The sequence below is a fragment of the Pongo pygmaeus genome, chromosome 8 (genome assembly GCF_028885625.2).
Source record: "Pongo pygmaeus isolate AG05252 chromosome 8, NHGRI_mPonPyg2-v2.0_pri, whole genome shotgun sequence".
Taxonomy (NCBI): Eukaryota; Metazoa; Chordata; class Mammalia; order Primates; family Hominidae; genus Pongo; species Pongo pygmaeus.
In genome coordinates this window covers 104,281,962-104,294,423 of record NC_072381.2, presented here as the reverse complement: position 1 = coordinate 104,294,423, position 12,462 = coordinate 104,281,962, and the positions used below count along the sequence as shown (strand labels likewise).

The 12,462-nt window shown below is 39.1% G+C and overlaps 1 protein-coding gene across 2 annotated transcripts in view; it reads left to right on the top strand.

Annotated features, from left to right (window-relative positions):
* Positions 1 to 12,462, top strand: part of HPSE2 (heparanase 2 (inactive)) — a 741,938-nt gene that overhangs the window by 210,822 nt on the left and 518,654 nt on the right. The window lies entirely within an intron of this gene.

The window sequence follows — 12,462 nt, the reverse complement described above, 5'->3', positions numbered from 1 at the left end:
GTTTCCAAAATCAAATTGCAATAGCATTGTTTGCAAAACTCATATTTCCTCCATATATTTATTGCCCATTATAATGAGTTAGCTCCTTGTGATCTCTCTTTTTCTCTCTTTACGCACACACACACGCGCACACACACACACACACACACACACACACACACACAGAGTCTATACCACTTAGCAGTGTGCTTTGGGCCAGTAACTGATACATTATTTGATTTGATGGCATTAGTGTTTTAGTGCAATAATTTCTCTCCTTTTCTACAAACCTCATTCATTCTAAGAAACCCCTCTCCTCATATGTACAAACCCATATACTTGGATCCAAGTAATAACAGATAAATGTAATTCCAGCCTTATATGGAATTCCATCTCTAACTTGGCTTGCCCTTTGGGCAGAATTGAAGGGGAATAATAACATGTCCTTTGATAAGGTTGGAGTCTCATTAGTATCCTTTGGGATCCAGGAGGTGTCTCTACAGCCTCATATGCCTTGTAAAAGAGTAGAGTATACCTTTTGCATGGGTAGTCCTTTTATTTTAGTACAGAACTCTGGGTACTGGGTTATCTTTACCTGGCTTTTTAAATAGTGACTACATGAGTATAAAGGGGGAGGCATGGAAATTCAAGATACAAATTCTTATGTAATCCTGAGAGTGATGGGGGAGTTGCTGGAGGACTGAGTGATCTGGTTCACTTCCTGTGTTTGGAAAAAATGATTTGAGGTCTAGCATCCAGAAAAGTTTGGAACTAAATGAAGGAGAATCTATGTTTCCAGGGAGCTGAAGTCAAGGTGTGATGATTATTTACAGGCATGTTGATGCCCTTCTTACAAGAAGCCTTCTTAGGCAGATACTACCAGCCAAAATCACATGAAGAAATCCGTGGTCTTCTTAATCTCTTCTACATCTAGAATTCTCCTCTAGGCTTAATGAAACTAGTTGAGCTTTCATCAGGAAGATACTTTAAGGCTATCACAGGAAAAAACACTGAAAATTTTCTTCTTTAATTTAGCAAAACAAAATGAAACAAAAGTTTTTAAAAACTATCTAAAAGGAGAGTATTTGCATGATAATGTATTTGCCTGTAGTCCCTTAACCGAAATCACAACTTTCCCTTTTCTATTTGCCTGTGATGAAATATATCCACCTAAGTGTTGGCTTGAGCTTCTGACATGAAGATAAAGACCTTTTCAAATTTCAGCACAGCTAAACTTGTATGTAGTGTAGTACCTGGAATGGAGACTTCAGGAAGGAATGTTTTGGGCGTGGCTAGTGGGAGCATTTTTCCTGTTGTATTAGAAATGCCACCAATGGAAGGAAAAGGTCACTGTGCTGTAGGACATGCCTTCTGTGAGATGAGGCTCTGACCACTAATGACACTTGTGCTTTTCATTACGACAGATGTGTTAACCACATCATGCTGGCTGTGCTCCAGCCCAAGCCATTGTAGCTTTCTGCTTCTGCAACCTTCCTCGTCTTCACTTTGGTTGGCTGTAGAATTCTTTACTTCCTGTCCTAAACTTTTGTGAGGTGTCATGGCTGTTAAACAGCTGCCATGTTGCAGGCCAGATGTGGCTGCACTTTAGTGTGCATGAAATGTTCTTCCTATAAAATATTAGATAGTTTAAAAATCTGTTTTGAAGGTTTGTGAAACACTTAGGATTCCTTCAGATAAGAGGGCTATTTGTATATTCTTAAATTGTGTGTGAAAATGTGCCAAAATCTAAAATACAAATGCTGGAAATACTGCAGTCCCTTCAGTCTCCTGTTTGTGATAAGTTGCTATTTTGAAGGGAATAAGTGTATATAATCCAGTTAGACTTTCAAAATCTATAACAAGCCTTCTAATCAAAGGCCTCTAAGATGTAGTCATTGCATTGAGTGTGGAGTAGAAAGGTCTGTTTTGGCCGGGCACAGTGGCTCAAGCCTATAATCCTAGCACTTTGGGAGTCTGAGGCGGGTGGATCACGAGGTCAGGAGTTCAAGACCAGCCTGGCCAATATGGTGAAACCCCGTCTCTATTAAAAATAGAAAAAAAAAAAAATTAGCTGGGCATGGTGGCGTGTGCCTGTAGTCCCAGCTACTCGGGAGGCTGAGGCAGAAGAATTGCTTGAACCTGGCAGGCGGAGGTTGCAGTGAGCTGAGATCGCTCCACTGCACTCCAGCCTGGGCGACAGAGTGAGACTCTGTCTCAAAAAAAAAAAAAAAAAAAAAGGTCTGTATTGACTAAGGACTTTAGGGACAGGAAATAAAAAGGAATAAATACATACTTAAATTATTAAAAATGTTTTTATTGAGATATAACTTACACACAGTGAAGTGTAAAGGTCCTAAGTGATCAGTTTTCACAAATGCATACTCTTGTGTTACCCTAACACTATCAGCACCCAGTACGTTTTCATCATTCCCAGAGAGTTTCCTTATGCTCCTTCCCAGTCAGCACTTACTTAGTCCCAATTCTAAGCAACCACTCATCTGATTTCTATCACTATAGATTATGTTAGACTATTGTAGAGCTTCATATGTATAGAATCATGTAGCATTTACTTTTTTGTGTCTGACTTCTTTCACTTGGCATAATGTTTTTGATATTCACTCATGTTGTTTATATAAATGCTTCATCCCTTTTTTTGTTGCTGAGTACTGTTCCATTAAATGAATATACCACAGTTTATCCATTAACCTTTTGGTGGATGTCTGAATTGTTGATGGATATCTGAATTTACTGACTGTAAAGTATTTGTTTATCACGAGTAAAGGTTCTATGGACATTCCTAAGACTTTTTATAGACATAGATTTTAATTTTTCTCATAAAAATATCTAGGAGCAGAATTTCTGAGTCTTAGGGTAGCTAGAGATATGTTTAATGTTTTAAGAAACTGCCAAACTATTTTCCAAAGTGGTTCTACCATTTCACACTCTTACCAACAATATATGAAAGTTCTGGTTGCTCCATATCCCCACCAACATTAATTTTTTTACTGATTCTAATGGGCGCTTAGTGTTATCTTGTTATTTTAACTTTTAATTTTCAAACAATTTTAGATTTGCAGAAGAGTTGCAAGTTCCCATAAACCTTCACTCAACTTTTCATAATATTAACATTTTATATTAATCAAAACTAGTATATTGATAGGTTGGTCAAAACAAATTATCATTGTTATAATATCGTTAACCAATCTGTAGATTTTATCTGAGTTTCCTTAGTTTTTACCAATCTCTTTTTTTGGTTTTAGGATCCAATCCAAGACACAACATTGCATTTAATTTGTCAAAACAAATTATCATTGTTATAATATTGTTAATCAATCTATAGATTTTATTTGAGTTTCCTTAGTTTTTACCAATGTCTTTTTTTGGTTCTAGGATCCAATCCAGGATACCACATTTCATTTAATTTCAGTATGCTTTTAATGTGTGCTTTCCTGTTGACTAATCATGATCACATTTTCATGTACTCATTGTCCGTTTATAGATTTTCTTTTGTAAAGTGTCTGTCCAAGTGTCTTGCCTGGTTTTCTTTTGATTCTTTTTTGAGGGGGTTGGTTATTGGCTTTTTATTTACTGATTTTTAAGAATTTCTTATTTGTTCTGGATATAATTTTGTCAGATATAAGTGTTGTGAATATTTTTTGCCTTAGCCTATTACTTGTCTATTTATTTTCTCAATGGTGTTTTTTAATAAGTAGAAGTGAATAGAATATTTGTCTTAAGGGGGAAGTATAATAGGGTTCCTATGGAGCAGAAAGAGAACTTAGGTTTAATATTTTAAAAATTTATCTGGAGAGGAGAATAAATGGTGACTTTTTCAAAGAGGTAGTTTGAACTAAGTTTTTCTGGACACTGAAAAAACAAACCTGAAAGGGGATACATCAGGAATGGGCCTAATATTACAGCAATAAATAATAATAAAAATAGTAATTGATAATACTTGTTATGTGCTTTATGTGCTTACTATGTGCTTACTATGTGTAGCAGACCTATTGCTTATTGTTTATAGGCATCATCAAACTCATAAGGTAGAATTATTATTATCTACATTTAAAGGTAAGGAAACCAAGGCTTAAAGATGGTAAATACAACTTTGGGAGACAAGATGGCTGACTAGATGCAGGTAATATGTACCTTCTCCATGTAGAGGAGCCAGAATAGTCAGCAGATATATTTTGAACAGATTATTTAGGAGAGAATGCTAGGATTCACCAGAGAAGAGATGGGAAGCACCAGAAGCAAGTAAGGAGAGGGTTCGAAGCACCTTCCTCAGCCAGGAACAGACTGAGAGTTGGGAAAAGCTCCTGGACATGGGGAAACAGTGACAGAGAAATCCCCAGGAATCAAAAATGGGCTTTTGCAATCTTGGCTACATGAGAAGCCATAGACCCACTAAGGTCTTGGCCCAAAGGTGCTGTTTTGAGAGTTTAATGCTGGGCTGCACCCTACCCTTGGCTTCACTTTGGGCTGATGTGGCTATAGCCACCACTCTGCCAAGGAGGGACAGGGAAACCAGGTTATCCTATGCATATCAAGGACAATACCCACTACCCTACAACAGATTGCTTTGAGACTAAGATGCGAGTGGACCACAATTCCTACAGCCTCTTGCCCACGCTGCTTGCTTAGGAGGGAACCCACCCTCTCTGGTCCCATGACCAAGGGACCTGAGAATTCAACACTGAGCTGTGCCTCACTCTTGGTCTGAGTTTGGGCTGACATGGCTATAGCCACTCTCTGGCCAAGGAGAGACAGGAAAACCGGGCTTTACTATGCATATCTAGGACAAGATGCACTGCTCTGCAGTGGGCTGCTGTGAGACTGAAACATGAGCAGACCACATGCCCCATAGCTACTTTCCTATGATGCCTGTTTGGGAAGGGTCCCATTCTCCCTGGTTGCAGGCCCAAGGTGCCATTTTGAGAGTTTAATGCTGGGCTGTGCCCTGCCCTTAGGCTGAATTTGACTTGACGTAGCTGCAGCTGCTGTCTGGTTGAGGAGGGACAGGGAAGCTAGGCTCTCCTATACATACCTAGGACAATACCCACTGCCCTTCTATGGGCTACTGTGAAACTGAGACTTGGGCAGATTACAATCCCCACAGCTTCTTCTCCATGCTGCTTACCTGAGAGGAGCTGCACCTTCTCTGGTTGTAAGCCCACAGCTGGCGTCATTTTCAGAGTTTAACACTGGGATTTTCCCCACCCTCAGGCTGAGTTCAAGGTGATGGCAAGAAAATGGTGAATTAAGAGTTTAAATACAGGCAGTCTGACTTCAAAGCCTTCATGCTTAATTTCTGTGCTATTCTGGCAGACAGAAATATAATAGTGAACTTCAGTGTGGCTACCAACATGGAAACCAAGAGCTATGGAATACTGTTCCAGATGTCATTGTTGTGGCAAAAGAAGTATGTATGTTGATAATCTCTGCAAAACACTGTTTTATCCTTATGTAAAACTGGTGCCCTTCTATCTAGGACACCATGTATAATTTTTGGGTCACTATACTTCAAAATTATGAAATCAGAAAGGTCGACTAATACAGAGTGAGAAGGAAGTGTGATAGTGTTGGAGATGCTGTTCAGGAAAAAATTATACAGATTGGAAGTGATATATGAAGCTGAAAGGGAATGTAACCAATCCATTAAAGTATCCAGAGTATGGACAACGTGAGCATAGTCTTAGTTGCTGGATCTCAGTACTGTAGCGTAAGAGGACCAATACTGAAGCTTCCTTAATAAATGGAAGCTTAACTAAAACGAAATAACTCTTTTACATAATTTCTGGAATGTATTAACTGAAGAGGTAGTGAAGAGTAAAAATAAAAATATATTCAAAGTAAAGTTTGAAAGGTTTAATGAATGGCAGTTCCATGAGTTATTGGAACTATATACTACTATGGCAGTCTAGGGAAACTAGGCTGTGACAGAGAGGGGACAGGGACATGCCTAAACTTTGAAGTTGATGTCCAAGAGGACAACCATATTCAATTTTAACAAATCATTGTGACACTTTGGAACATTGTATATGTCTGAGCAATTTGTCTTTTCCAGAATATGAAATTGTATGTTTATGTTATATATGCAGTTCTCTCTGGCTCAGATGCCCTAGCCCTCTTCATTTTTTAAGGCCTAGCCAAAAGGCACCTCTTATGTGAAAGATTACCCAGCATTTCCAGGCAATTAGTTACTCCCTGCTCTGTGCTCCTTGTAATTTCCTCGATTTTAGCACTGATCACAGTATTTAGGAATTTTACAGCCTAAATTTTTACTGATGAATGACTGGATGGAGGGACCATGGCGCTAACTTAATATATGAGAAATCTTCATAGAGATCAAAGAAATCAAAGAAGGGACAAGAAAATACAATTCTCCTGTGTACTCAGAACTAGAAACTGGATATTGGTTAACTGTAGTAATTCCCATAACTAACTGGGACTCAGAGAAGTTAAATAATTTGTCCAAGGTCAAACAGCTGCAAAGAATTATAGCCAGGATTGGAACCCAGTGCTGTCTAACTTCAAACCCTGTGCTTCTGGCTAGTACAGTATGAAGGTGTTTTGATTCCTGCATCACATTTTAACTTACTGTACACATGGCTACCATTGAGAATACTTGTAGGGAAGAAAGATGTTATTTCTTTCTTTAAGTACTTTGTGCCTCCTTTATAGGCATCATTCTGCTATTTTTTGTATATAATTTCTTGCATAATAAGATCCTTGACTGCAAGACTTTTCTTTGTGCTTTCCTTGACAGATCTAGCCCAATGCCTTGTACATAGTAGGTACTCAATGAAAATCTATTGAATTGAATTAAATCCTACTGTGCTTCAATGATTCAACACAGAGGCTGAGCTGTGGCTTGGAAATCAAACCCTCATGGCCTCAGCTTCCCTATAGATCTCCCCAGTAAATGATTAGCAGCAACGTAATCTCATGCCCGTGTTCTGGAAAACATTAACATTTTCTATTTTAAAATGTCTTATTTTGGCCCTTTTAGAGAATTATTACTAAGAAATTCTATTAAAAACCCAAATCAGTTACTATGAAAAAAATAACTATTTAAATTATAGGACAAGTCCTAAAGAAGGCAGAAAGCTAAAGGGAAAAGGGGCTATTCTAGTTTCTTAAAGCCCAAGGGAACAATAAAGTATTTTATCCAGTGAAATATATTTTTGTCATTTTTAACATTTCTTTTTAAAAGTTGCCTTACGTATGAGTTTATCCTGTTTTTGTGAATATGTAGTCACATTTTGTCTCTATCCTTAAGGAAATTAAAATTTGATTTGAAAGACAAGATAAAGAAAAAGATGCAATTGATTCATTTCTACATGAGTGGAAAGGCTTTGGTGCTATATGGCTTTAGAGAAAGGTATGTGGAACTGATAAAATGAAAATGGTGATTGAAGCCTAGAATGGTCAGGGAGGGTTTTGGAGGCAGTGGAGCCACCTGGGAGCAGCCTGCTTCAGACCTGCTCCTAGCCAGTTTTATGTTGATGAAGCATGACTTTGCTAACTGGGTTTACTTTACTTTCATGATCATTAACCCAAAATAGGCGTTGGTGATGCCCACCAATCTTACTGTTTTTTTTTTTGTCCACCACCCATTCTCCTATTCTCTTTTCTCTCCAAAACCTACAACACTTAATTTCCTTCCTTTATCCTTTACTTTCATTGGCATATATACATGGATCCTTTTAAACCTAAGTTGAACCATGTGACTCTTCTGCTCAAAACCTCTTAGTGGCTTCTCTTGTCCCTCAGATGAAGGCTACCATCTTGCAGTGACTTACAAGGCTATAAAGTCTGCCATCTACCACCCACTTTACTCCCCACTGTCTACCCACTCTCTGACCTTTCTTCTCCTACTCTCCTATTTGTTATATTCATTGGCCTCTGTGCTCTTCCTTAAAATACAGAGCATGCTCTTATGTAAGGACCTTTGCATTAGCTGTTCTCCTGCTTGAAAATTTCTTCCCTCAGATGCCTGTGTGGTTTCTCATTTCCTTCAGGCATCTGTTTATATATCAGAGAGGCTTTTTCCTGGCCATCTAAATAAAATACCGGTCCCCACTCTGACCTCAGCACTTTCTAACCCCTTTCTCTTCACATTTTATGCTTGTTTAGCAATTTATTGTCTGTAACTTCTTCTTTGAATGTAAGGAACTTTGTTCTGTGTTATGTTCTTAGACCCTATGTGTTATAACACTTGATGAATGAATGAAGTAGACATTTTTAAAAAATGGGTAGACATTTGATAGATGAAGGCTAGTTAGGTCACTTCACATTAGGGAAATGGTATGAGAAAAAAGTGGAGGTGGGAATATACATGATCAATTATAGAGACATTTAATAGACCAGTATGACTGGGGCATGGGGTTTGATTTGGGAAATGGATGGATAAAATTTAGGATGTTATGTTAGAATATATTGGGAAAAGTTCCGAAGAGTAAACTAAGACATTTTGAGTGTATGTGTAGGTAATGTGAAATGATTGCAGAAGAATGGAGCATGCCTTTCTTGCTGTTAAATAGGACAGACTCTATTAGGCACATCCCATAGAAGCTAACAATGTCTCCAATGTCCCTGTTGCTAGAGCTCCAGGATCTAAGCTTGGCTATTTTGGAATATAGGTGAACAGATTTTAATTAATTTTCATTTTAGAGATGGAAGACTCACTTGACATCATGTTGTTCAAGCTACTATTATGGTATTATAAGTGCTTTCATGGCAAAGACCATTGTTTGGCACAGGGGTCCCCAACCTCCAGGCCACAGACCAGGACCAGTCCATGGCCTGTTAGGAATGAGGCTGCATAGCAGGAGGTGAGTGGCAGGGTGAGCGAGTGAAGCTTCATCTTTATTTACAGCGACTCCCCATCACTTGCATTACTGCCTGAGCTCCACCTCCTGTCAGATCGTCAGCAGCAATAGATTATCATAGGAGTGTGAACCCTATTGTGAACTGCTCATGTGAGGGATCTAGGTTGTGCACTTTTTTTTTTTCCATCAAAGACCAAAAGTAGATAAAACCACAAAGATGGGGAAAAAACAGAGCAGAAAAACTGGAAACTCTAAAAAGCAGAGCGCCTCTCCTCCTCCAAAGGAACGCAGTTCCTCACCAGCAACGGAACAAAGATGGACGGAGAATGACTTTGACGAGTTGAGAGAAGAAGGCTTCAGATGATCAAACTACTCCGAGCTACAGGAGGAAATTCAAACCAAAGGCAAAGAAGTTGAAAACTTTGAAAAAACTTTAGACGAATGTATAACTAGAATAACCAATAGAAAGAAGTGCTTAAAGGAGCTGATGGAGCTGAAAGCCAAGGCTCGAGAACTACGTGAAGAATGCAGAAGCCTCGGGAGCCGATGCGACCAACTGGAAGAAAGGGTATCAGTGATGGAAGATGAAATGAATGAAATGAAGCGAGAAGGGAAGTTTAGAGAAAAAAGAATAAAAAGAAACGAACAAAGCCTCCAAGAAATATGGGACTATGTGAAAAGACCAAATCTGCATCTGATTGGTGTACCTGAAAGTGACAGGGAGAATGGAACCAAGTTGGAAAACACTCTGCAGGATATTATCCAGGAGAACTTCCCCAATCTAGCAAGGCAGGCCAACATTCAGATTCAGGAAATACAGAGAGCACCACAAAGATACTCCTCAAGAAGAGCAACTCCAAGACACATAATTGTCAGATTCACCAAAGTTGAAATGAAGGAAAAAATGTTAAGGGCAGCCAGAGAGAAAGGTCGGGTTACCCACAAAGGGAAGCCCATCAGACTAACAGCTGATCTCTCAGCAGAAACTCTACAAGCCAGAAGAGAGTGGGGGCCAATATTCAACATTCTTAAAGAAAAGAATTTTCAACCCAGAATTTCATATCCAGCCAAACTAAGCTTCATAAGTGAAGGAGAAATAAAATCCTTTACAGACAAGCAAATGCTGAGAGATTTTGTCACCACCAGACCCACCCTAAAAGAGCTCCTGAAGGAAGCGCTAAACATGGAAAGGCACAACCGGTACCAGCCGCTGCAAAATCATGCCAAAATGTAAAGACCATCGAGACTGAGAAGAAACTGCATCAACTAACGAGCAAAAGAACCAGCTAACATCATAATGACAGGATCAAATTCACACATAACAATATTAACTTTAAATGTGAATGGACTAAATGCTCCAATTAAAAGACACAGACTGGCAAATTGAATAAAGAATCAAGACCCATCAGTGTGCTGTATTCAGGAAACCCATCTCACATGCAGAAACACACATAGGCTCAAAATAAAAGGATGGAGGAAGATCTACCAAGCAAATGGAAAATGAAAAAAGGCAGGGGTTGCAATCCTAGTCTCTGATAAAACAGACTTTAAGCCAACAAAGATCAAAAGAGACAAAGAAGGCCATTACATAATGGTAAAGGGATCAATTCAACAAGAAGAGCTAACTATCCTAAATATATATGCACCCAATACAGGAGCACCCAGATTCATAAAGCAAGTCCTGAGTGACCTACAAAGAGACTTAGACTCCCACACAATAATAATGGGAGACTTTAACACCCCACTGTCAACATTAGACAGATCAACAAGACAAAAGTTAACAAGGATACCCAGCTCTGCACCAAGCAGACCTAATAGACATCTATAGAACTCTCCACCCCAAATCAACAGAATATACATTTTTTTCAGCACCACACCACACCTATTCCAAAATTGACCACATAGTTGGAAGTAAAGCTCTCCTCAGCAAATGTAAAAGAACAGAAATTATAACAAACTGTCTCTCAGACCACAGTGCAATCAAACTAGAACTCAGGATTAAGAAACTCACTCAAAACTGCTCAACTACATGGAAACGGAACAACCTGCTCCTAAATGACTACTGGGTGCATAACGAAATGAAGGCAGAAATAAAGATGTTCTTTGAAACCAACGAGAACAAAGACACAACGTACCAGAATCTCTGGGACACATTCAAAGCAGTGTGTAGAGGGTTGTGCACTTCTTATGAAAATCTAATGCTTGATGATCTGAGGTGGAGCTGAGGCAGTGATGCTAGTGCTGGAGAGTGGCTACAAATACAGATTAACATTAGCAGAGAAGTTTGACTGCACAGAGATCATAATAAACCAATTGCTTGCAGACTGATATCAAAACCCTATCAGCAAGTGGCAAGTGACAATTAAGGTCCATCTGTTGGCAGGGAAGTTGATGTACTTCAGTTGTACAGCTGCATCTGGTGGCAGGCTTTAAGTCAGAGTCTGACACTTGTTTTAATCTCCACATGGCCTGCCCATTAATTCTTTTACTTCTTTTGTTTGCGCCTCTTTCTAACACTGTGCACTTGTCTCAATCACAGTTTTGGTATGCCCACAAGCTAACTCTAGGCAAAATGAGTGAAAAACAAACGTCACTAGAGAGCTTCTTTGAAAAGGAGGAAAAATTCAGTGATGAGACAGCAGAAGACTCTAACAATGCCAACAAAAGCTTCATTTAAATGAAAATACCAAGAGTCCTACTTAAATTATGATTCATTGCAACAGGTGATATACATTCTCCAAGCCTGCTTTGTATACTGTGTGGCAATCAGCTATCCAAAAAAGGCCATGAAATATTTAAAACTGCTTCGCCACATGGAGACTAAGCATCCTGGATTAAAGGACAAGGCTTTTTGAGTTTTTTTCTTTTTTTAAATTATACTTTAAGTTTTAGGGTACATGTGCACACCGTGCAGGTTTGTTACATATGTATACATGTGCCATGTTGGTGTGCTGCACCCATTAACTCATCATTTAACATTAGGTATATCTCCTAATGCTATCCCTCCCCCCTCCCCCCACCCCACAACAGGCCCCGGTGTGTGTGATGTTCCCCTTCCTGTGTCCATGTGTTCCCATTGTTCAATTCCTACCTATGAGCGAGAACATGCGGCATTTGGTTTTTTGTCCTTGCAATAGTTTGCTGAGAATGATGGTTTCCAGCTTCATCCATGTCCCTACAAAGGAGATGAACTCATCCATTTTTTATGGCTACCTAGTATTCCATGGTGTATATGTGCCACATTTTCTTAATCCAGTCTATCATTGTTGGACATTTGGCTTGGTTCCAAGTCTTTGCTATTGTGAATAGTGCCGCAATAAACATATGTGTGCATGTGTCTTTATAGCAGCATGATTTATAATCTTTTGGGTGTATACCAGTAATGGGATGGCTGGGTCAAATAGTATTTCTAGTTCTAGATCCCTGAGGAATCGCTACACTGACTTCCACAATGGTTGAACTAGTTTACAGTCCCACCAACAGTGTAAAAGTGTTCCTATTTCTCCACATCCTCTCCAGCACCTGTTGTTTTCTGACTTTTTAATGATCGCCATTCTAACTGGTGTGAGATGGTATCTCATTGTGGTTTTGATTTGCATTTCTCTGATGGCCAGTGATAATGAGCATTTTTTCATGTGTTTTTTGGCTG